Source organism: Pollicipes pollicipes, unplaced genomic scaffold, assembly GCF_011947565.3.
Source record: "Pollicipes pollicipes isolate AB1234 unplaced genomic scaffold, Ppol_2.1 Scaffold_1600;HRSCAF=1878_pilon_pilon_pilon, whole genome shotgun sequence".
NCBI classification, from domain to species: domain Eukaryota; kingdom Metazoa; phylum Arthropoda; class Thecostraca; order Pollicipedomorpha; family Pollicipedidae; genus Pollicipes; species Pollicipes pollicipes.
Window position 1 is genome coordinate 426,180 of NW_023595962.1, and position 25,692 is coordinate 451,871.

The 25,692-nt window shown below is 49.5% G+C and overlaps 1 pseudogene; it reads left to right on the top strand.

Annotated features, from left to right (window-relative positions):
• The first annotated feature begins 5,009 nt into the window (after positions 1-5,009).
• Positions 5,010-24,808, top strand: LOC119090187 (cytochrome P450 4C1-like; annotated as a pseudogene).
• The last annotated feature ends 884 nt before the right edge of the window (positions 24,809-25,692 follow it).

Genomic DNA, 25,692 nt, shown 5'->3' on the forward strand with positions numbered 1-25,692 from the left:
AGCATCCACAAATAACGCAAAGACAGATCGTTCATAGAGCGCCACAGTACTTTAGCGCGTTTTTTAAATAGTCGTATCCGTCTCCGTGGAGGCACGTCCGCAAACGCTTGTGAATGCTATTTAACATTGCTTCACACCGTCGGTGCTGTGCACCAACTCAAAACTGACGAAGTTGTATATTTTATATATATATATATATATATATATATATATATATATATATATTATATTATATATGTATATATAAGTCAAGACAAAACTGTTGCATAAGGACCGGGTTATAAAAATGATAGAAAAGGAGTCATACATTCTACATATTTCCAAACAACTTTCAGCTAGATAATGTATCGAGGTAAGGTCGAAGTCCACGTCACGATAGGTTACCTGGTATTTAATATTAGCTACCAAAGTCTTAACAATCGACCCAGAAATCGTCGTTGTCTTTATAATCTATCAGCAGCTGAACGATTTGTAAGCCATAATGCTGTGTTGAACCAATAATTAAACCAAAGCCCACGACCTTTGATGACATAAGAGTACAATTGGGAAAACAGCCATTGACAACGTTGTGAAGAAAAGTTCAACAGATGCAAAATCAACCAGGCTGGAATACATGACCGACGAATGTCACACGCAACAACATTTTTGTTTCTGCTCGTAACATTTTGTTGCATACGACGTTTCGGCACGACATTAACTCTCTTAAACATAGCTAGGTCCGTTAGTCAGTCCGCAACCTGAGCCAAAGCATAGGGCCACAGTACCTTGGACATTGGTCTGGAATGAGGCACGAAAAAAGTTTAAAAAAAGTATGAAGATGACAGCGCCAACCACTCTGGGGCTATCGTAAAAAATGCGAGGAATAGCTGCCCTGTCCCAAGGTCAGTGGGAGACATCATACCACACGCCAACATATCGTCCGTCCAATTCCCACCGCACATTTCATCGCCATAGGTCAGTTCATTCGGGAGAGTTTGTGTTTTGAGTCAGCCGTGCGTCGCGGAGCACGTCCGAGGCGCTTTTAACTGTAAGCGCCCTGTATTTGCTCCCTGCTCGCTCGGCCCGCGGCCGGCGGCGGCGGGCGCGCTGAATGTCAGGTGACGTCAGAGGGCAGGACGGACCGCGCCGAGGATGGGGACACGCTGAGATTTCGCCGCCAAATGCTGCTGTTGGACGGGGCATTTCGCGGTGGAGGACGGTGGGGTCGGGGTTCATGCAACGAGCTTTTTTTGTGTGGGTTCGTTCCCAGACTTCAACCCAACCAAAAGGTTTGCACAGCTCATCGCGAAACTACACGACGCCTCTATTGCATGTGGCTGTTCTGGCGTAAATGTTTATCCTGGACTGTTTGGGACGGTGCCGCTTCCCGTCTCCGGACGCTCAGCGCGTGGTGACACCTTCACGGTACTTGATCAACCGTACTTGGCGCCCCGGCGGGCTGCGGACCTCACGAGCCTCGGTGGTGAGCGCGGGAGTCTTCCCCTTTACTCCTGTGTCCCCCTGTCCGCGGCTGGGGAGCACCGGCTGCAGTATCGTGCGCGCCGGCGAGCACAAAAGGTCTGAGAGGCTCCGGTTGTACGTCTACAGAATATGACATACCCGATTCTCCATTCTTTGACCGCCTTCACGTCAAATTTCAAGCGCTGCTTATCAATGCCCTGACATAGATGGCCCAAAGAGAGACGTGGGAAGAAAACGTCGGACAGACGCATCTTCTCGACAAAGCTGCGCATTCATATGCACCTTGGCAAATGGATGCATCCCAAATAAACAGCCAAATCAGCCACCGCAGCATTCTGGACAAAGGCAGGTAGGGCAGACCTGACGAAGCGTTTTGCTTCGAATTCATTTTTTTCCCGGCACGGCACAAGCAAGTAGGTCAGCAGGCCACAACTGAATGTGAGTTCCCACGGCCCCCTAAATCTACGTGAAAGCACCCACACTAACAGGCATTTTGGAGTTGAGGACACTTCGTTTTGTGTACCTAATGCATTACGCTGATACGCAATGCAGAGTCCCACCTGTTCGGTCTTGAGGAAACGCGTGCAGCCACCATGCTGGACAAATCATTCGGCTGTCATATTTTCGGATTCGGCTGTCATATTTTCGGCGCGCACATGACCTCATTCATATTTTCGGCGCGCACATGACCTCTCTCAAACGCTCAAATATATAAATGACCTATTTGTTCATTAGGTAAATTCAATTCCATTCACCGCCTCATTTGGCCTCCCAGCTGACCTTTTTTTACTCTCCCAGTCTCCCAGCTGACCTTTTTTTTACTCTCCCAGTCTCCCAGCTGACCTTTTTTTTCCTCTCCCAGTCTCCCAGCTGACCTTTTTTTTCCTCCCAGTCTCCCAGCGGACCTTTTTTACTCTCCCAGTCTCCCAGCTGACCTTTTTTTCCTCTCCCAGTCTCCCAGCTGACCTTTTTTTTACTCTCCCAGTCTCCCAGCTGACCTTTTTACGTGCTCGCTTCTTGCACCGTCAATTACATCATTTAAGGCCGTGTTTGCACGAAGCACAATCACGTGTATTTTACAGCGGGGTATCAGACCTGGCTCGGCCTGTAAGACCCGACTTGGCATGTACACCCAGTGATGGGTAACTACCGGCGTGTAAAACAGTGTGTCAAGGCCGCACGGAACACCGCTTTACTCTCTGTCATGACACATGCATTCGTACCAGACATAATGTCTCCGTTCATGAAATTTACCTCATCATGCTGGTTAAGCCCTTTAAAGTCATTTCCACGGATGCGCAGTGGGATGAGCTGGCGCGGTTTTAGGCGTCTAATCCGAGATCGCTTTCCGCCCGTCTCAAACACGTATAGTTTCCCCGATGTCACGAGGGGAGAAGCTATGACGATGCATATGTATGTACATGTGTATATATGATACGTATCGGGTATGGTATGCATAATATAATATATATATATATATATAGATATATATAGATATGATATATATACAGCGGTTTATTTAAAGTCATTAAGCAAACACAAAAGTCATCAAGCAAACACAAATTCATCATGATGACCTAGTAATCCGTATACATATATCTATATATATATATATATATAATATATATGTATATATATATATATATATATGTATATATATATACATATATATATACATATATACATATATATATATATACATATATTTATTACATATATACACACATATATATATAATATATATATATATATATATATATATATATATGTGTGTGTGTGTATATATATATATATATATATTCTTTAATACATGTATGCATACATATAAACACAATATTTACATATATGTTACTGTGGTAGCTGACTAGCTTAGCTTCAGCATTCGCGTTGTAATACGCCTTATGCAATATGAATATCCTACGTTGCACGAGTTCCCAAGATGCTCTACGTTGTTTACATTCAGGTTATGTCAGAATCAATGTGTTCCAGACTGCTTTTGACTAGGAGATGCCCTAGCGGACGTAGTCCATTTCCATGTCATCATGGACAAAGTCCACAAATTAGAAGCTCTGCGGTCGGAGTCGCGTCAGATACACAGAAAACACATTTTCTTGACATTTGAATCATGGTCCGTGATTATCTGAAGCAGGTGATCACAAGTGACCTTGCATCAATTACCTGCATCAAAAATCATGGAGGCCTCCATATTGCACAAAAGCGAGATTTTATAAGCCCAACAATAATTTGCCGAATGAGATCACGTACAGTTGACTCAAGATGATCTAGCTTATTTGATCACCAGATCACGCGTAAGCGTTCGTTTCGTTTCGTTTTCGTTTTCGTTTCGTTTCCTGAGGAAAGCAAACACAAAATTCATCATGATGACCTAGTATGACATCAGGGTGACCTGGCTGGACCAGCTGCCCCCAAGCAACGTCTTTGAATCCGTTTATGTGGCTCATCGCGTATAAAGACACTACCCAATGCGACGAATACAACTCCGAATCATTACCTAACATGGTACTGATTAAGATATAATCTCCGAATAATAATAAGTAAATACTGATAATTGAATAGAAATAAATAATAATAATACATACTAATAATAGAAAACACTAATGAAATAAAGGCTCCGAATCAGTACCTAAGTACCTAGTGACGTCATTTCGTCACAACCTAGCATGACGTTGACCTATATTATGAAACGAAGCCTGCGAGCCAGCGCATATGAACATTTCGCCCGCATATACGTGGGGTGGAAGCTTGCGCGTCTGAAATACACGCCGTCGCCAGCCGCGTTTTAACGCGACCAAATGACGCCATCTGGTGATTACCTTCATCATTTGACCCGCTGTCGTATTTTGCGTGTACTTTCCTGGCAGTTTAAAGTTTTTCGCACGCTGGCATCAACTTTGAGTGATAATCCCACGCCGAATGATAAGAACACCCCCGCTTTGAGCGAGTGTGACCATTGATCGTTCGGCGCCTCGAAGCCGGGCGCTGAGACGCGTACCCGGCCGTCACTTGTTCTCACCCGGGCCGCGTGCTGCGGCGCCGCGGGACGTGTAAACAAACCACTCCAACCCCGGCCCCGTGCAGGCGCCGGCCGGCCCGGTACGCGGCAGGGGTCGGTGCCGTCTCATGGTCAGATCTCGTCCCGTGCTGAGATACGGCGCTCCTCCGTCAGCCAGAGGATAGAGGCGCACCCAGCCGCCGAATCGGGTGGAGCGCACTGGTGGCGTCAATCCTGAATCCTCCGCTGATGGTCGGGCGCTTGAGGGACCGTAGATAACGATGGCAGGTGATCTCCAGTGGGAGGAGGGAAAGCTGGGGCTGTATTGATGCGTTGGGATGGTCGATCGCTTCCACAGATCGCTTCGCTTCGCTGCCTTCGTTGCCCGTTTCCGAGTCCGGCCAGACTCCCGTCGCGCCCTGCCGCGGGACGCGTGCCTGGCTCCGCCCCTGGCGCCCGCGGGCTCCGCCGTCCCCTGCCGCTGGGAAGCGGGATAGTACGCAGTGGGCGACGACGGGATCCGGTTGCCCAAAACCGGTAGCCATCCCTGCAGGCTGGGATCCAGCCGCACGTACCGGGATCCGTCTCCACCGACCAGGATCCTGCTACTTAAGACTGGGGTCCGCCCGGATATAGGCCGCGCGAGCCTGGCGCCACCCTCCAGACTAGGGTAAGCCGCACAGGCTGATCCGAGCTGAAACAAACGGCTGAGGGAGACTGTGATCCAAGGCAGCAAAGCGTCACGACGGTGCCTTTTCAGACTCATCACTATCTTGACAAGTGTTAGTGCTAATGTGCTAATAAGTAGCATTTAACAACTTGCTCCCGCGATGAGTTATTCCCTCGAGTTGTGTCCGCGATTGAGATATGAGAAAGTCTGAGCACGCTTCGCATTCATGTCGCACGGTTTGTAAGACATGGCGGGCTGGATTTGTGTAATTAAACGTTAATGAACACTTGCGAGGCAGCTCTAAGTGATAGAACAGTTGCCGACAATTTCCGGTGACGGCTCTGATAGCCACCAAACAAGACGTCACTTCAATCGAACGCGCCTTTGTGCTAGACCAAAGCCAAAACTTTCTTACCAAGCGCGTCATTGAGCGCCAAACATATTTTGGCTTTGTTTGGTTATTTTGATTGATTTGATTTTTCGACCAGTTATGACCATTTCAGGACTATGAGATGAAGGAGAGTGGATAACGGTGGGGTATGACCACAGGCGCCTGGGGGCCAACCGCCGAGCCTAGCCCGCGTAGGGACCCCTCTGCGGTGTACGCGCCGGGCGCCCGGTCGTGGTGCCCTCCAGGACGCCTCTCGGCCCACTCGTGGCTGGCGTATTTTGATCTTGGATATTCTGCGTGGGCGTAAGTGCCCTGTAAGAGGAGCTAATGTGTGGACCGCCAGGCATTCATCGAGCTTTGCGCGCTGGATCACCCAAGATCAAGATTTAGAAGGCGTTGGGCTGTTGGATGAAATACGCTCCTATAGGTAGCTGTAAACGCCTCTGAGTTTCATGCAATGTTAGCGCCATTGCGTGTTTTAAATGCATCGGTCTACCGGTACCTTCGTGTTTTTTTCACAGGTCGAATATGCACCTGCTTCTCTTAATTCGAAATATGAGTTGGTGTTTTCTTGGTGTTTTCTCTCTTGGTGTTTTCTCTCTTAAAACACTCTTGGCGTTTTCCATTGCGAATAATGATGCTACTTATGATGATATCAATGGTGAAAATAATCAAATTGCTTTTTGTAATGTGAATACATTTATCTTCAATTTTCATGCCTGTTCAGAGAGCAGGATCTTTGTGGCCTGACCTGGCCTGTGACCTGACCTGTCCGATGGCACACAGCGACAGAGGGAGGACGATGGGAGCGTTGTCTGCAGCTCTGGACTGTAGCTGCTTCGCTAGCTTTCTGATGACACCGGATGGCGATCAGTCGGAGCCCTACCTAAACCGCGAATTCGCATGAATTTTAGTTTGTTACTTGGAACAAATGCTTGAACAACAACCACTACTCCACAACTCCTGTCTTCCTCTCTTATCCCGGCGCATTTGTGCTACGCGGTTTCTGTTCCCCGAGATTCTAATTGGTTCTTTCCGGGAATGAATGGAAATGATTGGACGAACAGTCGTGACGTGTGCGACCTGCACGGAGTCGCCATAGACTCCTGCCCAGTGGGATGCCAAGTCAAAACAATGCCGGGTCAGCTGAATTGGTAAACAAACCATGAGCTTTCAAGGTCTGGTGGCAAAGCTACACACACACAAATCCCATTGGCTTTTCAGAAGTCGTCTTGTGACTTTTTTACACAAACTCACTCATGTTTTTCTTTTCCAATCAGAGCTTTTCAACAACTTCCGGAGCAATGACTCGTTGATATCGTGCGCGAGACTAGGTGAGTGGCGAGATAATATATATACAATATATATATATATATATCTACATATGTCGACACATTTGCTTACCGTTTTCGTACGTTCTCATGGGGCAAACCACACACTGATTACTGGATTGTTTGTGCACGAACCCAAACGCTGTTCAGTCGCTACAACTAGATAGATCTCCCGTCTTTCATGCAAGGTTATCAACTGTATGGTGTTGTGTGGGGCTTGCTCGTCTACCGATCTTGCCCATTAAGGAAATATATTTTTGGAAACTGACGCACGCCATGAATCTTGAACTGCTGAACAAGATTTTTGCAGCGCACAGACGTTTTTTAAAATCATACATGCTAATCATGTAGACAGTGGCCAGTGGTGAGCCGTCTGCAATGCATTAAAGCAATTGGGTAGGCTGCTTAAGTGCACATAAGTTACGAACAACAAGATCATGGATCTCTGCGCAATAACTGGGAGTTCAACGACGCAGAGACAGCTGTCTGCTTCGAGACTTGGTGATTCGGTGGTTTCGATAAACTTCCAGTTTCGAAAAACAGTTTATTCGGCTGTTTTTCTATCCGCAAAATATGCATTGTGATCACCGATATGCGGTTATGGTATTGACAAAGACGGAAACTAAGCTCTTTTTCTGCCGCACACATATTTGTCCTTCCATCAGTTCAGGCTTGGCACATCACTTGTAAACAAGTGGTGGGCAAAGCGACATTCACAAGCGTTTAGCGAGCACATCTGCCGAACGCTGATAGCGTGTTCCTATCATGCCCTCAGAGCCCAACTGGCGTTTGATGCGGCTGTCAAGATATCACGCCTGGTAACACCGTGAAGGGCGACGCTGCCACTTGTGTGTGCTATGCTGCCACACTTATAAGAATAGATTCGTTTTTTTTCTGTCTGGAGGGTCCTGCGCTCTGTAAACGGTTTGAGCTCTTTAGGGGGTATGGGGCCCGTACCTCCCTGGATTTCAGACTGAGTGTGTTTATTGAAGAACGGTCGCCGAAAGAGATACTTTCTGCTTTGTTTTTAGCTTCTCGCAGGCGTTGACAATATCTCAAACGAATATGGCACATGGTCTCTCCGACATAGGCTATGCTCCTCCTTTGTTTTGTACACAGTTAACACTTAATTTCGTGAACCACGTTTTTTTGCGTGTGCAAAGCCTTGAAGTACTGAATTACATAAATAGCACATGTTGTTCCTGAGGCACTCATGAATTCGAGATAGAAGATGTCACCAGGCGCTCTGTCAGCTTCTTGTCTTTCCTCCAAGCCGTATGTTCGCACAGCTTTGATTTCCAAACGATGTGTCCGATTTAATTTATGTACGGTGAACCTAAGAATCTGTTGTCCAACAGGTCGTGTCCCTGTTTCGCACCACCCATCCCCCACGTGTTCCAGTTTTGTTTTACCTCTTCCAACATTCTACCTAAAGGTCACGGAGATTATCCATTGGCAAACAGCAAAGTTTATGTTTCGCTTACGCTCTTCCTTTCTTTTCATTACTTGATGGGTTGCTTAGAGCCCTATGAAACATGTTACAAAATGTGCTGTGCTTAGTGGAAGTTGGGTGCACCTGTTGGATCCGTCCTGCTTCGTGACGTCACCTGACACGCAGCATAGGCGCTGCCACCGGTCGGAGGCCGTCCCAGAAAACTTCAGTCATTTTTTGTTGAGGTGGCAAGAACTCACCTATGACCTCATTATAAAAAGTCTGCACGGTGGAAATCTAAACATTCGGTGTTTTCATGGCGCATTCTTGGCTCTGTGTACCGGACCTTGGTGTCTAGCAGTTGCGAAGTTACGAAATAGATGCATGATGAACATCATCAGTGGCTCTGACCTTTAAAAAAGTCGTTCTTATTCAAGGCAGCATGAAGCCATGTTTTAAAGTTGTTGCCAATTTGCTGCACGACGTCGTTAAATCAGAGGACGAAAATGTTGGCTTTGTTAACGTAAACCGTTCAAAATGATATCGAAATAAGTCGTGAAAAGTGTTCAAACTAATGCCAATGAACATTTGCGTGTATCAATATCATCACCGTTTATGAAGACGCCGAATGCAAGGTCACTCAACTTCAATATCACTAGGTTACCTCACGTCACCTGTGAGAGGTGATTGTTATATGCTTTGCTAAATGTTATAGCTATAAGCTTCAGCTAAATCTACCTTCTCCGCGGATTTACAAAACAAGCTGCGATGAGCTGGAAATCGCATGATTTGGTCTTGCTCCACCCGACGTGGACAAAGCGGCCTTAAGAGACGGTGTTTAATGACATTTGCAAAAGTGACAGGTCTAGCATATACGTACCGCCATCACTGCTTTTGATTTGATTCTTGTCTATCCCGCATGGTATGGGTCTGGCAGAGGGCCTCGCGCCCATGCCGGGAAGGCGGCCAAACACTTACGGAGGGCCTCACGCCCGTACCGGGTAATGTGGCCAAGCACATACGAGAGGCCTCACGCCCGTACCGGGAAAGGTGGCCAAGCACGTGCAAAAGGCCTCACGCCCGTACTGGGCGAGGTGGCCAGGCACGTGCGAAGCTAGCGTCGGACATGTGAGTCTGGCATTGTAGGACGGCGTTTTAACTCGTGGCATGTTGCTCCAGCCGCCGTCATGCCGGGGATAACGGAATCACTGCTGGACGGCGTCCTGTCGGTGCTGCCGGACGTGCGCGCCCTGCCGCTGCCGCACGTGCTGCTGCTGCTGCTACTGCTGCTGCTGTTGCCGCTGCTGCTGCTGCTGTACAGGGCGTCGTCCGGCGGCGGAGCGGGGATCGGCGGATTGCCGGGGCCCAAGCCTATGTACCCGCTCATCGGCTCGGCCCTCCTGATGCCCAGCGACATGACAGGTGAGGATAGGACCGGTGAGAAGGACGGGCGATGAGGACTGGTGGAGAGGACCGGGTGGGGGGGGGGACCCATGGGAAGCACTGGTGGGGAGGACCAGTGAGAAGCACTGGTGTGAAGACCGGTAAGGAGGAGCACCGGTGAGGACTGACGAGGAGGACTAGTGGGGAGGACTGGTGGGGAGACCGATGGGGAGAAATGGTGGGGAGGACCGATGAGAAGGACTGGTAAGAAGCACTGGTTGGAAGGCTGGTAAAGAGGAGCACCTGATGAGGAGGACTGGTGAGGAACTCCGGCGGGAGGACTGATGGGGTGGATCGATGGGAAGGACCGATGGGGAGGACTGGTGAGAAGCACTGATGGGAAGACTGGTAAAGAGGAGCACCGATGAGGAGGACTGGTGAGGAACTCCGGCGGGAGGACTGGTGAGGAGGACTGCTGACGTGACAGGTTCCGGCTGACACGGCTTTGGCCCGGACAGGCTCGGTTTTGGACAGAAGGTGTTAGACCGGTGACGCTGCGGAGTAAGATGCCGATTCGAACTGCATCTACGCGTTAGATGTTCTGAACGTCCCAGTGCTTGTTCTGGATTCCACTCCGCGGCTCGTCATATTTAGAAGGGTTCGTTTTTTAAATAGTTTGTGTGGATGGATGTGGATCAGAAATACGTGTTATAGAGCATTACCGGCATCTGCTTAGGCACCGTAGCCGTGATACTGACATACAAAACAAATTAAAATCTACTAGCGATGTGAGTTGTTCGGTGCAATGGCGGGGAACATTATTTACAGACATAGGACACTAGTATTAGCCTCATTCCCCGGAACAAAACCAGGAGAATGGAGATGTAGTTGGGTTGATATTTCGGCAACATGCCTTTATCGGAACAATAGCAGAAGTGACTTCTGCTATTCAGATGAACTTCTGCTATTGTTTCAATAAAGGCATGTTGCTGAAACATCAACCCAACTATATCTCCATTCTCCTGTTTTTTTCCGATGAATATGGCCATTACTATTGTCTCATTTATTAACGATGTAATGACAACAGTAATGTTATAGTAATACTAAATGATGTGTCTAAAAATAACGCAGGCGGCGATTACTATGATCTGCAGGAGAAAGTGGCTGAAATGGATGGAATAACATTGGAAAACATTTTCAGGGGAAGTTCCATACAAAGACCGAACTATGACGATTCTTAATCCAAATCCTGATTTTTTTTAGAAATTCTCAACGTTTTGATGGGGTGGAGCAAGGAGTTCCAAGGATGTTTTCACTTGAAGCTGGGCTCCGACTACGTCATCATCAACACACCAGAGGCAGCCGAGGTAAATAACGTCACTGGGAGGATGTTTTCGTGAGATGTGGGGCGTAATCAGCCATTATTGTGCCTGATCACTACGTGATCATCACTACAATCACTACATCCTTGTGCCTTCTGCTACGAAATATATTTCGAAGTTCTCAACCAATTGCGCGGAATCCTGCACTTGCTCGAAACCACGTGGTGCAACCTTAAGGGACTGTTCCAGTTTGCATGTGGTTTTGAACTGATACGACCGTCTTGAAGATCATTCGGTTGTCATGCTAAATGCTTGTTGCGTTAGTTCCGGGTCCGTTCTTTTGAGCTGTTGGTTTTCTGTCGGCCCCTAACCGTCAGTCCAACTCTCCGAGTGCCTGGCGTTGTTACAGGTGGTGTTGAGCAGCAACCAGCACATTCAGAAGGGCGAAGAGTACGACGGCTTGAAACCGTGGTTGGGTGACGGACTACTGATCAGCGCAGGTGGGCTCGAATCCCAGTCGTTCCCAAAATATTTGGTCATGAAACATACTTATTTAATCAAGTCGGGGATGAAAAGGATTTCGTCAGAAATTGACTGCACCTATTGATAGTTCCCAGATAGACTATCAGCTTCAGAGGAGTCATGCGACTGTCCAGTCGTCTGAGCATCGAGAATCGCGGATGTGCGCACCAGTACGGTCGCGCTACACAACGGCTACATACATACCTGGTTATGTAAAAGTGGTTGAATATTTAACCGTAAGACTATTGTGAAGGGCGTTGCTGGCCAGCGGTTGGTTGCTGGCTTTTCGTTCTGGCTGCCATTCGTGGGTATGATTAACCATCTCGAGGAAAGATATTCTCAGATATTAAATATATAAGATATTCTCGATATATTCACACATTAAAAACTCATGCTCTCAGACAGAGAAACGGCTCAGGCGTCACATCGAGAGAAATGTTGATGGCTCGCAGAAGAGTGGTCGAAATAATGATCCTTCCCACCAGGCTCCAAGTGGCACAAGAGGAGGAAGATGCTGACGCCTGCCTTCCACTTCTCCATCCTGGACCAGTTCATGACGGCCTTCAACGAGCAGTCGAAAGTGCTTGTATCTAAACTGCGAGAAACGAACGGCCAAAGGACCGACGTCTTTCCCTACATCACCAAGGCAACGCTGGACATTATCTGTGGTGGGTTCCAAACGCTGGACATTATCCTGTGGTGGGTTCCAAACGTGACCGTGCAAGCGCACGCGAGGTGATCTACCATGGGGTTCCTCGTTCGAGGTGATCTACCATGGGGTTCCTCGTTCGAGGTGATCTACTATGGGGTTCCTCGTTATTTTGCGTGATGACGTGCCATGAACCAAAGACGTATTGCAGCAATTCCATGTCTTGTACCTTGGTTACGATTAATGACGTCTGAAGAGTCTGGGTGAGTTGAGTTCTCAGAACAAGAGATCCGAGATATTTGGCTGTAAGACGTCGAGTATACTCTGTGATCTCATGTCAAAGAAAGTGTCGCATTTTTGCGTGGCCCTATAGGTTAGAGAGTATCTGGCTGCGTGGTTATGAGATAGGAGAACAAAATAGTTGCTGGTTGTCGCCCAGGATGCTGTTCATTTCCGGTTGCATATCATGTGTGATATCGTAAGTGGTGCCGACACAGAAGCGGCTCCGACACCAGCGGGCTCCGCCCCTAGCGGGCTCCGACAGGTCGTCGGATGTCCTGCTGCGCCCTCTGCGCTGGGCGTGCTTTGCGGTCGGGGCCAGTAGCGGCATTGGAATGGAGGGTGGTCTTTTCCACTGTGCCAGAGGCCCCACGCTGATCTAGAGGCCCTCATTGACCCAGAGACCCTCAATGACTCGGGGGCCCTCAATGATCCAGAGACTCTCAATAACCCAAGGGCCCTCACTGACCCAGAGGTCCTCAATGACCCAGAGGCCCTCAATGACCCTGTGGTCCTCATTGTCTCAAAGATATCACTGGTCCAGAGGCATGTTCCAGAGGCTCTCTGTCTCAGGGGCCTCTCCCTCCTGCCCCAGAGGTCAATCCCTCACCGCCAGTCAGTCCAAGAGGCCACTCACTGACCCAGAGACTCTTACTGGTCCGCTGGCCGTCATTGTCCGAAAGACGGTCACTTTCTGACAGACCTCCGCTGTCACTAGGGTCCCTCGTATGCCAACGATTGATGCCTGCGCTGTCCCTGGGGTCCCTCGTATGCCAACGATTGATGATGAATAATGACGTGGGCAGAGTTCAAGCTTTCTGTGTTATCGAATTGTTCAACAATAAAATGCAAAAAGGTGGTGCAGGATGACTCCACTGTCAGTGCCCATAACATTAAATTAGTGATGGGAGAAACGAACTAAGTGTTGTTTATCGACGAGACAGCCTGGCTGGCTTATGTGAAAGTTGTCTTTCATGGTCTTTGCTGTCCACTGACGCGCTAATACCCGACCGACTTTCGGTGGATCGAAGTCCGTTTGCCTTGATGCGGTCTTCGCTATCTTCGCACCGGGCAGGGTTTTCGGTGTAGTTTTTTAAAGCGATCGATACAGTCCGACATAAAACTGCCTCCAGTATTCCGCATTGCATGGCAATTTCTCGCGGAATTAAAAAAACCGGAAAGGTTCCAGAAACCTTCCCGTACTGTTCATGTTTTCTGAAAGAGGCCAGAGCGTGTATGGGGTCTGGGTTACCGCCGTCACTCTGCCCCGTATCCGCAGAGGCCACCATGGGGGTGCAGATTAAGGCGCAGCAGGGCGCCCGCTCCGACTATGTTCGGGCTGTGTACAGGTGAGGTACGCTCCAACTATATCCGGGCTGTGTACAGGTGAGGAACGCTCCGACTACGTCCGGGCTGTGTACAGGTGAGGTACGCTCCGACTATGCCCGGGCTGTGTACAGGTGAGGTACGCTCCGACTATGTTCGGACTGTGTACAGGTGAGGTACACTCCGACTATGTCCGGGCCGTGTACAGGTGAGATACGCTCCAACTATGTCCGGGCCGTGTACAGGTGAGGTACGCTCCAACTATGTCCGGGCCGTGTACAGGTGAGGTACGCTCCAACTATGTCCGGGCTTTGTACAGGTGAGGAACGCTTTCAACTATGTCGGCCGTGTACAGGTGAGGTAGCTCGACTATGTCCGGGTGTACAGGTGAGGTACGCTCCGACTATGTCCGGGCTGTGTACAGGTGAGGTACGCTCCGACTATGTCCGGGCTGTGTACAGGTGAGGTACGCTTCGACTATGTCCGGGCCATGTGTACAGGTGAGGTACGCTCCAACTTATGTCCGTGCCAGTGTACAGGTGAGGTACGCTCCAACTATGTCCGGGCTGTGTACAGGTGAGGTGACGGGTCTTCTGATAGCTGATACTGATAACCGTCCGCATGATGTGACGCCTTATTCACATCATGGGTGATAAGCTATCGGTCACGGGCCGCCGATTACAGATTCCGGATGCCGGCTCCCGGATCATGGATCCCAGATTCGGATCCCGATTCCAGGATCCGGATCCAGTACCCCAAGTGTCACAACCCAGATCCCAGATCCCGGATCCTCGAGGATCCCGGATCCAGAGGGATCCTAGATCCCGGGTCCTTGAGGATCCCAGATACAGAGGGATCCCAGATCCCGGAGGATCCCGGAGCCCGGATCGCGGATTATACCCGGGGAGGAAGGAGGAGGGACATAGCTCAGTCTGTGGCATTTCGGACCTCCGCGTGATATGCTCGGGTTAGTTTCCCGGCTGAAGACTGGGACGCGACCAGTCTTTCTTGGAGCTCGATCATAAATCAGTCTTGTAACAATTCCCATTAGGTTGAGGGTGCATGCCACGGGTCACAGGTACCGGGTCACAGAAATGGGTCACATGTCACAGAGGCCACATAAGTAATGGGTCTGGCGGTTGACCCTGGTCCAGGTCACAGGATGCAGGCGGCAGATCACAGATAACCGTTTAAGGTCACGGTCACGGGGCACAGAGAATGGCTCACAGATCGATTGATCACACAGATCACATATTGATCGACGCAGATCACAGATCGACGACGCGTCACCGACTCGCAGACATTCGATCATTACTGACCACGGCTTTAAGTGCGCATGTCGCAGATTACCAGTCGGAGGTCATGGTTCACAGTTCCCAGGCTAATGACCACTGGCCGGAGGTCATGATCCACGGGCTCAGGATCAATGCGGTGGCGTGGTGCTGCTGCGTCCCGCTGTTTTCTGATCCATTCGCAGCCTCAGCAGCCGTGCAATGGCGCTCCCGGTGACAGCTGTGAGTCCAACCATTGTTCGGATTGTGTGGTCGCCCAGAGACAGCGGAACGTTCACATTTCAAAAGATAAGAGTCACCGAAGCAACGCTGGCATATCTCGAAGGCTGACACATTCCTGCATCTGGGCATGGAAGGAGGTATTTCACATTTGCGTGAGGTGTCGAGAGACAACGTTTTTGAGATATTTTTAGAGAGAGATAATCATTCTCAGGATCATTGGTTACAGTTCACAGTCATGCCATTTTGAAGGCTTCAAACCCTCTTGTTTTTGAGGCAGGCGCATCCCAACTTGTCCAGCCTATTTCGTGCCACCTATCTGAATGACACCCAGACAGGTATGACACGATAGAAACGTCATGCGAACGCCCCCCCCCCCCCCCCACACACCTCATTGGCATTATTGAACTAATGGTAGTGAAAGGCAAGGCCACTTTATATTCGTGTATATGTTTAAAAGCATAACTCATACAATTGAAAAACATGCAAAATAATGATGACAAAAATAATTATCAAAATTCATACAACAAAAAACAAATTATTATGACCTCGTTAATATAAGATGTACGTTAGTTTTCACGATCAGCCTCAATATGTTGTGTGTGAGTGTCGTTTTTGATACCGTTCTGCCGCCCGTAAATAGCTGTAGCGCTCTACTAATCAACGATGTTTTCAGAATGGGCGAGATCTCCTTTTTCCGCTTCTTGAAGCCATGGCTCAGAAGTGATTTCCTGTTTCGTCGGACTTCGTTGTACCAATCCCAACAAGAATGTCTAAAGCTTCTTCACGGGTTCACAGATTCGGTGAGCAATTTCCAAACTTTGGCTAAAAAACTCGACTGATGATCATAGGCAAAAACACGGGAGGCAACGCCCCGATTTCAAATGCCTTGCGTACGATACGCGCAGGAAGGTGTTGTGTTAAAATGACACATTCCGTCAGATCCTCCACAAAACACGTGGGCTGTTTAACATGCGTCTTAATTATTGTCGCAACACCCAGGATCTTTTCAACAACCAACTTGAAAACAACTTGTGTCAATCTCGAGTGACGTAGAGCGCATAATTTCATCCTGCTGAAACACCGTCACATTCAAACTGAACCTGACTACGAAACAGGAATCTGTTAGCTCTGAACAGCCACGACACGAGTGCTGTGTCTGTGTGTGAAGATAAACAAGCCTTCATCACGCAACTTGACCCGCGCAGCTAATATGTTATGCTGAAGGGCTTACGATTGCGTTCGCAACTGGTTGCCTCACCGAGTAGTGCCAAAGCGTTCCCTGGCGCTGCCTGTCTGCGCAAGGATGTTTCTTGCTTAGCGAACAGCTCACATCATTGGTGTTGTTTTCTGTGTTATTGTCTTATTGTTTCTGACTTATTATCTCTGCCCGTGAGCTGCCGTGCGCACGGTGTTTTCACCCGCAACATGTGATAAGCCGCTGGGTTGTGGCTGACCGGAGCGGTCTTGATCAGGTGATTCAGTCCAGGAGAGAGGAGCTAAGCAAGTCAAAAGACGCGTCCGAAACTCCACAGACGTCACCACAAGGTACCTGCAGCGTTTTTATAACGTAACATATCGACACTGGCTTGCCGCTCTCACAAAAAATATCGGCTCAAGTGCGGTGCCTCTTCCATCTCTCAGTGCTGCTGTGTTTTATCGGGTTCAACAAAACGCGTTTAAACAGAGATCGTGTTCCATGTGTCGTTTGACGACTCACTGTTGTGCTTAGATTCGTCGTTAAGCGTAGGTCACCGAGGCCACGGGAAACTCTTAGCCCTGTATTCATGTGACTGGAGATGGGAAGCGGTATTGCCCTGAAGTCTTCGCCCTGCAGCACCGGGAATTCAAACATGCGACGCGCGTTTCGAATGCCGCCACCCATAGTACGGATTTCCCCGTCCCGTCTAGGAAATGCGGTGCCTTTGATGGGGATCGAACCCACCCGAGGCCTTGAATCAACTCGACTTTCTTCGACCCTAGCTATAAGCCGCCATCGGCGCTTTGACCGCTACACCGCTACCGTAGCGGCCCGGCGGTGTAGCTAAGCAGCGCCTTGCTTTGCATTCGGGCCACTTGGTTTACTGTCAGTGCCACGTTCAGTACAATGTGAACCAACATAGGCTTACACCAATATGGACTCACATTCCAGTAAATACACACCTTGGACTTTGGCTCCGAGCCATTTCGAAGTACAATTCCCTTATTTCGCGGTCTCTTCGTACGCTGATCTTCGCCTACATGTGCATTGCGATAGAGTAAGTCAGCAAGTTTTAAGTACCTCTTTTGACGGGGCTGGATCACGATCCCAAGCTGTGATGATCCACCAAAACCGCCGTCTGTTGGCTTATAACGATGAGGCTATTCGGCATTGCGTTAAGGGCATCACGCGCGACAGTCATCATTCAGACCCTGTGGACAGGAAGCGGTTGGCACTCTGGGTCCGCTGCTTGCGGCTTCCGCCGACCAGCAGCCGTAGAATGAGCTACGTGGTAGCTGACGTTGGAGGTCCTCCACAGGCCGGAAGCGGCTGGCGCTGCTGGACCTGCTGCTGGCCTCCACCATTGACGGCCAGGCCGCTGAGCGATGCCGACATCAGGGAGGAGGTCGACACGTTCATGTTCGAGGTGGGGGTGATGCGTATCCTACCGGTGCGGATTCATGCGTGCTGTCGATCGTATGTGTGCTTGCCGCCCCTCCCCCTCCCGCCCCCGAAGATCGGGTATGTAGGAGGATGTGCAGGAAGGAAGCTGTCCTCCACGGACGTGGCGTTCTCGTCTTGAGGTTCTTCTGTGTGCATTCGCATTCTCAGCTCTACAAATGCATCGATAGCTTATCTACGTGAAAAGAGCACGTCTGGATCTCAACGCAATTTATTCAGTCTTACGTGCCAGGACTGACGGCTTACCTGGACATGACGGCGCTGTTGCAACGTTACAACGTTACCCTTCACAACGTCTTGCACTTCGGAGGCCCTTACTCTTCCGGCGCTGATCCGAGTCCCTGCGATCTCGGATACTGAACAGCTCCGTTCTAAAGCAGCTCCGTTGAAGACGATTCCGTCTTGAGAAAGCGAGACAGCGTTGTCAAAAGACCGCCCCTGCCCGCCTCCAGGGTCACGACACAACTTCGGCCGGCGCCAACTGGACCCTCTACAACCTGGGCCGGCATCCCGGCATACAGCAGAGGGCCTTCGAGGAGGTGCGGGATGTCCTGGGCCACGACGACCGGTGAGAACTGTGAGAGCGTTCTCGGTCGGACGTCGCGCAGTGGCCTGTGAGAACATTAGAGAACCAGGTAATCAAATCGTTCTGTAACAGTCGGTGAGAACCGCGACCACCTTTGAGAGGATTGTGAAACAGCTGGAGAGAGCGTGTGCATTGTACTTGATGCTTAGTGAGAGCTTGAACGGGCCCATTATCTTTGGTGAGAGCACTCACATCGGGGGGGACCGGGATGGCCGGGAGGAGCAGCAGGCAATCCGCTAGGTATCCGTTAAATTCTGAGGTGATATCGGGAGATGTTCTCGGGCTGTCAGTGTCAGTGAAAGTGTTTTCAGGCCCTGTAATTATCAGTGCATGGTGCAAGTTATCCGACAATCTAAGCAGAAATATAGAGCATATCATGATAAGGGGAAAATCAACACCCGGGTGATCTTGTATATCACAGCCCTTTTTATTCCTGATTGCGACTGGCGATATCGTTTGAATGCCTGGTACCAACCGACACGAGCGTACGATGACATTCAAATGAATGATAGGAGTATCTTCTTTTTTCTCGGAAAAAGTTGGCTAGATAATTCGTAGGAGCATCTGAATTTGTTGGAAGCATAGGCAAGTGCAGAAAATTGCTCTGAAACAATTGCAATCACAGAAAATCCCTCGGTGACCTGTAACGACCTCAGGTCGCGTGAGGCTGCGCCGGCGAAGACACCGGAACACCACACACCACACACCAGAACACCACACATACCCGAACACCACAGTTTCACGCATCCTTGAGTGGCTGGTGCATCAGCAGCCTGTGTAAGCCACGGCTAGAGGGATTTAAAACGTTCTCCGATAATAATTAGAAGACCGCATGCGGCGTGAGGTGAGATCAATTGTCCTTGAGAACTGGGTCGATCCAGACACAGAACCCAAATGTAGGTCGTTTGTGTTTTGGTTGACTCGCATGTAATCTGATGCATGCATACCTATGTACAAAGTTTGGCGTGAGACAACAAAAATGTACTTTAATTAATAAAATTTATTTGATTAATAACATTTAATTTCATTAATAAAATTTAATTTAATTAATACAATTTAATGTATCAATACAATTTAATTTAATTAATAATTTTAATTTAATTAATACAATTTAATCTATTGCACACGTCCTTAATTCTGTCTGTGGCCGGACACAACCACTACCAAGCCTATCTGATCTTACATATACACGGTTCCTTTCGGCGTGAAAGGAGGTGGCCATGAGTCAGGCCAAAGACCATGAAAACGGACAGGCAGGGTCATAGCAAAAGCAAACAGTTCTGTGCCCTGAAGCTATGTGACTGGTGACCACAAGGCTCCTTCATTCTAAAAGCCGTATTTGGTAGCCCAAAAAACTTCGATGTCCGCCGTGGGTCAGATCAACAATTAGTGGAGCACTTTGCTAACTAGGTTTGGTTATTTGCAAGTAGTCGCATGCTTTAAAGGTACGCTGCTACTGATTTTCACGAGGACTTCACCATTCAAATCTTCATAGTTGCCTTCGTTCATGCGATCCATTTTATCATATGTCAAGGGCAACTTTTCACTTCCATACTGTTACGCAAGAACAGGTAACCAGGAGAGGCCCTCCCTCTATCCCAGCAACGCAATGAACCGTGTGTTAACATCAGTAAGCAAAAATAAAGTCGCGGCACTCCCAGCTAGGAATAGGAAACAAACATAAAAAACAGGCGAAGAGATGGTGTCGACCCAACAATGCTATCCTTCGGCCCTGGAATAGCAATCTACTGTAAACATCCGGCAACAACTGTCCTCCAGCATGCATGCGCGTAACCTCGACGTCGTTCCACGAATTAAACGTGTATTATGCCTGTCATCCTTGCAACATTGCTGCTTTGGGCCAAGATTACAAATCTCCGTCAGCTTATGCAAATGTCATTCAGCGTCGCATTAAGTTGAGTAATCTTAATCAGTACGTCGCCGATCCTCAATTTTGCTCATTTTCTAAACGCCTGGTGTGGCCTTCCATTGCGAGTCACTAAGGAAAAGAAGTAAGTCAAATTCGGAATCTCCCTATTTCACCCTTCTCTTCCCTCTTCCTCATATTCTGCCTTGCAGTTTCTTATCGTTTTCAAATGGAATACGTAAGTTATTCAGTGCATTAGCGGGGAACGTTATTCACATAGATAAGACAGTAGTATTAGCCTTATTCCTCCGGGAAAAACCAGGAGAATGGAAATATAGTTGGGTTGATATTTCGGCAGACATGCCTTCATCGAAACAAAAGCAGAAGTGAATAAACGTTTATGTACGTCTACCTGGTTTCCTTCTGCTATTGTTTGGATAAAGGCATGTTGCCGAAATATCAACCTAACTATGTCTCCATTCTCCTGGTTTTTCCGGGTAATAAGGTATCTATCTGTATCTATCACTGTATCTATCACTGTATCTATGTTTTCAACTGAAACAACAAATCTGTCGTCCAAAGGCAAAAGACTTAAGTGCTATGTTAACTGATGGCTCTCAGACCATTTTGCCTTTTTACGGCAGCAATGTCCACGCGAATCAGATCAAATGTCAAAACAGCTTGAGGAGTTCCGGCTGGAGCCTCCGTGTCACCCCACAGGCCTGTGACGCGCGAGGACCTGTCGCAGCTGCAGTACCTGGAGATGGTGATCAAAGAGTCGCTGCGGCTCTTCCCGCCCGTGCCCATGATCGGACGCCGGCTCAACTCGGACGTCGTCATCGGTGAGGCCGGTGACCTGGTGACCTGACCTGGCCGGTGACCTGGTGACTTGATGACATGGACTGGTCACCTAATGACCTCCTCGGTTGCATGGTGATCTGACCTCGTGATATGACACGGTAAGCTGGTGACCAGGTGAGAGAAGACCGGTTCAGTGGTGAGCGTGCCAGGAATTCCTGCGATAAATTTATTTTATATATCTAAAAAATCCGTCAATGCCACGAACGAGGCACTTGCAATGTGGACGCATAATTGTATCCGTCTTCGTTTTCATGCAGCCGTTTCCAACACAACAGGACAAGCTTTGTAAACGTTTGACAAAAGTCGTAATTTTACCATCAGCTGCAGCGTTCTCTTTGCACCTTTCTCTCACCGAGCGTTCTCTCTGCAGCGTTCTCTTGCCAAGCGTTTTTATTACGCCATTCTTTCGCCGAACGTTCTCGCTGCAGCGTTCTCTCGCTTAGCGTTCTCTCGCTTAGCGTTCTCACTGCAGCATTCTCTCGCCGAGTGTTCTCGCTGCAGCGTCTCCTCGACGAGAGCTCGCTCTGCAGCGTTCTCTCGCCGGGTGTTGTCGGCGCCGGTCAGCACCGGTCTTCCGCTGGTCAGCGCCGGGGTGTCGTTGCTGCAGATGGGTGCAGCGTACCGCAGCGGTGCAGGATCGGCCTCCTGGTGTACGCCATCCACCGTGACCCGCGCCACTGGCCCGACCCGGACACGTTCGATCCGGAGCGGTTCAGCCCCGAGGCCTCGCGCGGCCGCCACCCCTTCAGCTACGTGCCGTTCTCAGCCGGGCCACGCAACTGCATCGGTAAGCGGCGCGCCGGCGGGACGCGGCACGGCACGGGACACGGGACACGGGACACGGGACACGGGACACGGACACGGACAGGAACGGACACGGACAACGGACACGGACACGGACACGGGATACGGGATGCGGGCCGCGGGACGCGGTATACGGAACGTGGAAACGTGGGATGCGGGACGCGGGACGCAGGGACACGGGACGCGGGATGTGGGACGCGGGACACGGAACATGACCCTTGCCGGCAGAGGCTGTTCGTAGCAGCGCCCCACTGGCTTGTCACGAACACCTTGTGGGCTGTCAGTTCGGGGTCAGACTCGAGATAACCCTTCAATGCTGAAACGTGTTTCGCGAGCTAATCCACGTTTTCAGAAGTGGCAAAGTCCACCTCGTTAAATTTGGAAAGCAGAGCTGGTGAAAATTGCGATGCATGTTAACGTCAAACCAGAATGTATATGTCTGTCCTGAATGTTCTTCTTTTCGAACATAGGCGTTGCATGTAATGCATCCAATCAATTTGTGCTGATCAGTTCCAACCTACAGCCAAAGCTCGGCCTACAATTTGAGGATTATCTTTGATTTAATCCAGAGCAGCCCTAAAGCCCAACCGTATCCGTCGCCAAATGAAAGTCATGAGAAATAATCCGGAAGGCCGACATGTGCCTTGTTGGATCTATCGGCTTCTCTGGTGCCTTCTCTGTCGGCTTCTTTGGTGCCTTCTCTGTCGGCTTCTCTGGTGCCTTCTCTGTCGGCTTCTCTGGTGCCTTCTCTGTCGGCTTCTCTGGTGCCTTCTCTGTCGGCTTCTCTGGTGCCTTCTCTGTCGACTTCTCTGGTGCCTTCTCTGTCGGCTTCCCTGGTGCCTTCTCTGTCGGCTTCTCTGGTGCCTTCTCTGTCGACTTCTCTCGTGCCTTCTCTGTCGGCTTCTCTGGTGCCGCGACTGTAAATCCAGCAGGGATGTCCGCTTGACTGCTACCAAAGTATGTCGCAGGCTTTGGAATTGGTGCCGCAGGTAGCTGGCTCGTTTTCGTCTGTGGGCGACGTGATGGACTCACACCGTGCATGCCAATGCTGCGGTAGGGGAAACAGGAATACTAAAGTGGTCTGAAGTATCTGTCTGAAGCAGACAAACAACAATCAGTTTGGCTGCATTTTTGTACCAGGGCGCGATATATGGCAGCTCCGCGCAGCAGAATAACGTAATATCTCATTACTTGTGGGCTCAAATATACAAGCATCAGTCACACACTCGCAGTTTGTTCCTTGACGAAGTAAGAAATGTGCCTTGGCGAGCTAAACCTTATAGTTAGTTAGGAGCTCAGAATCCTAAAGAATAATCCAGAAAAGAGTCAAAGCACTGCAGGTCCATCACAGGTGACGCTACCACGGAATGTGTGCACCCGAAGCCATGAATGAGCTTCCATTTGCCAAAGAGCAGACTCGCCCGTGGTTTGCGCTTTTTGGAGTCGAAACCAGGCAACTAGCGACTGGGGTGCGTTCTTGCACAAACACTGGCCTCATTCGCGTTTAGTGCTGTATCAGTTATTAAAAATTTGCAACGTAGCTTTCCCTGACCTGCAGGCCAAAAGTTTGCGCTGATGGAAGAGAAGGTGTTGATCGCCACTGTTCTGCGCAACTTCAAGATCACGTCGCACGACAAGCGGGAGGACATCAAGCTGCGCGCTGACGTCATCCTCAGACTTGAAGGTGGTCTCTGGCTCAGCTTCACGCCGCGTCACTGATGACGTCACTCGTCCCGTCACACCGGCCGGCCGATAACGTAAACGCAGACGAACGCCATCGAGCGCCACATTCGAGCTGCCTTTGCTCCTTCGACTGGGCCACTGCCTATGCCACAGCCGCCACACATTTGTCACAAAACTGGCACGGACGTGAGCACTAAGTGCTTAAGCACTTAAGTACTCAGTACCAAACACGTGCCCAAATACTTAAGTGGTTAATACTAACAAATACCTAAGAACTAAATCACTGTTCTAAAAAAAATTGTTAACGTCATTAGTACTAAAAATTGCTTAGTACCGAAGTACTTTATTCTTATGTGACAGATGCGTGACAGATGTGTGACAGGGTGTGGCAGATGTGTGACAGATGTGGCAGATGTGTGAAGGATGTGTGACAGATATGCAGCAGATGTGTGGGGCTTGCTGACCGCGGAAGAGAGGCCCGGAAGATTGGTAGTCGTGCCCGTGCGCAGAGTAGCATGAACTTATATGAAAAGCGTCATACCGGATGAACATGTGAATACGAGCCGGATGCACATGTGAACACCAACCGGATACGCGTGCAGATGAACACGAGCCAAGAGATGTCGAGTGGTACGTGTAATAAGAATATTTGTACCTCGATATGTGATACGGGAATATGATAGCAGCTTGCCATATCGCAGCTGCACTCCCTCGCCCCGGGAGTGTTGCTATAATAGCTGGGACTCATCCTAGTCTTCAAGCAGACTGCCAGTAACAGCGTAAAACAGACCGCCCAATTCGTGTGAACAGATCGCCCTATCGGTGTGAACAGACCGCCCAATTCGTGTGAACAGATCGCCCAATCGGTGTGAACAGACCATCCAATTCGTGTGAACAGATCGCCCAATCGGTGTGAACGGCAGTCTAGGTCGTTCGGGACTTGACCGACGTCGCTGGTCTCCCACGTTCCTTTCGCAGTGGTAAGTATTCGGAACCTACTAGGGAGCAATGTCAATAATGAATGTTGCGTATCATGATATCATAAGCGTATACATGCGAAATATACGGTATACTCCTTCGATATCACGCGATATCCCTGATGCTGTGGCAGCGGCATCCTCTTCCAGAATCTGGTCAGACCTCGTGCTGCCATCCACATGCGACTGTGGTAGTGGACGCTGTGGTATCTCGTCCACCATCCGTTTCCAGCGGTTGCTTCTGACATCCTACTGCCATCTACACGTGTGTAAATCCACGCTGCACTTCAGAACGCTTAACACATTGCGCATGTCACACATCGCATGCACGGATTGCATGCATCCAACGCACACATGTCCTAAGGCATTTTTGTGAAGATCCGACATCCCGTTTGTAGTGGTTGACGCGTCTGCGTTAACCACTGCGCGTCTGGGAAATCAGAGGTACGAGGTTCCCCGCGGTGCCCGCCCTTCCTGCCAGGGTGAGAGGCAGGTGACGCCACATAGCCTCAGCAGCTGTGTGCGTCGTAAAGCCCCAATGACAAGAACCGCCGACCTGCTCCACTTTTGGCTGCCGTCGTACCACGTGTACAAAACTCATCGAATAGGCCTCCTGAACTCTTCCACATCCCTTCACCCCATTTACTTCGCCGAGACCGTGACGTGTACGTCTACGTGTACCACTTGATGTTCCCTCAGTTAGTTGGAGTTGATTTGACTTGACTTGACTTGACTTGTAGTATGACGTGTGATAGTACTCCGTGTAGTAAGTATGACGTGTGATATACTCCGGCGGTGCGCGATTTGCGATCCAACAGGGCTTGTTTGTTCCGCTGTCGGTCTCATAAAGGGCTCAAATGTCTCTTTAAATCCTCTTGATTATTCTGCTGCAGAGAGCTGCTCCCGTTAATCGCATACAAGTATGGGGAAAAGTGAGCCACGTACCAGGTATCTATACATAC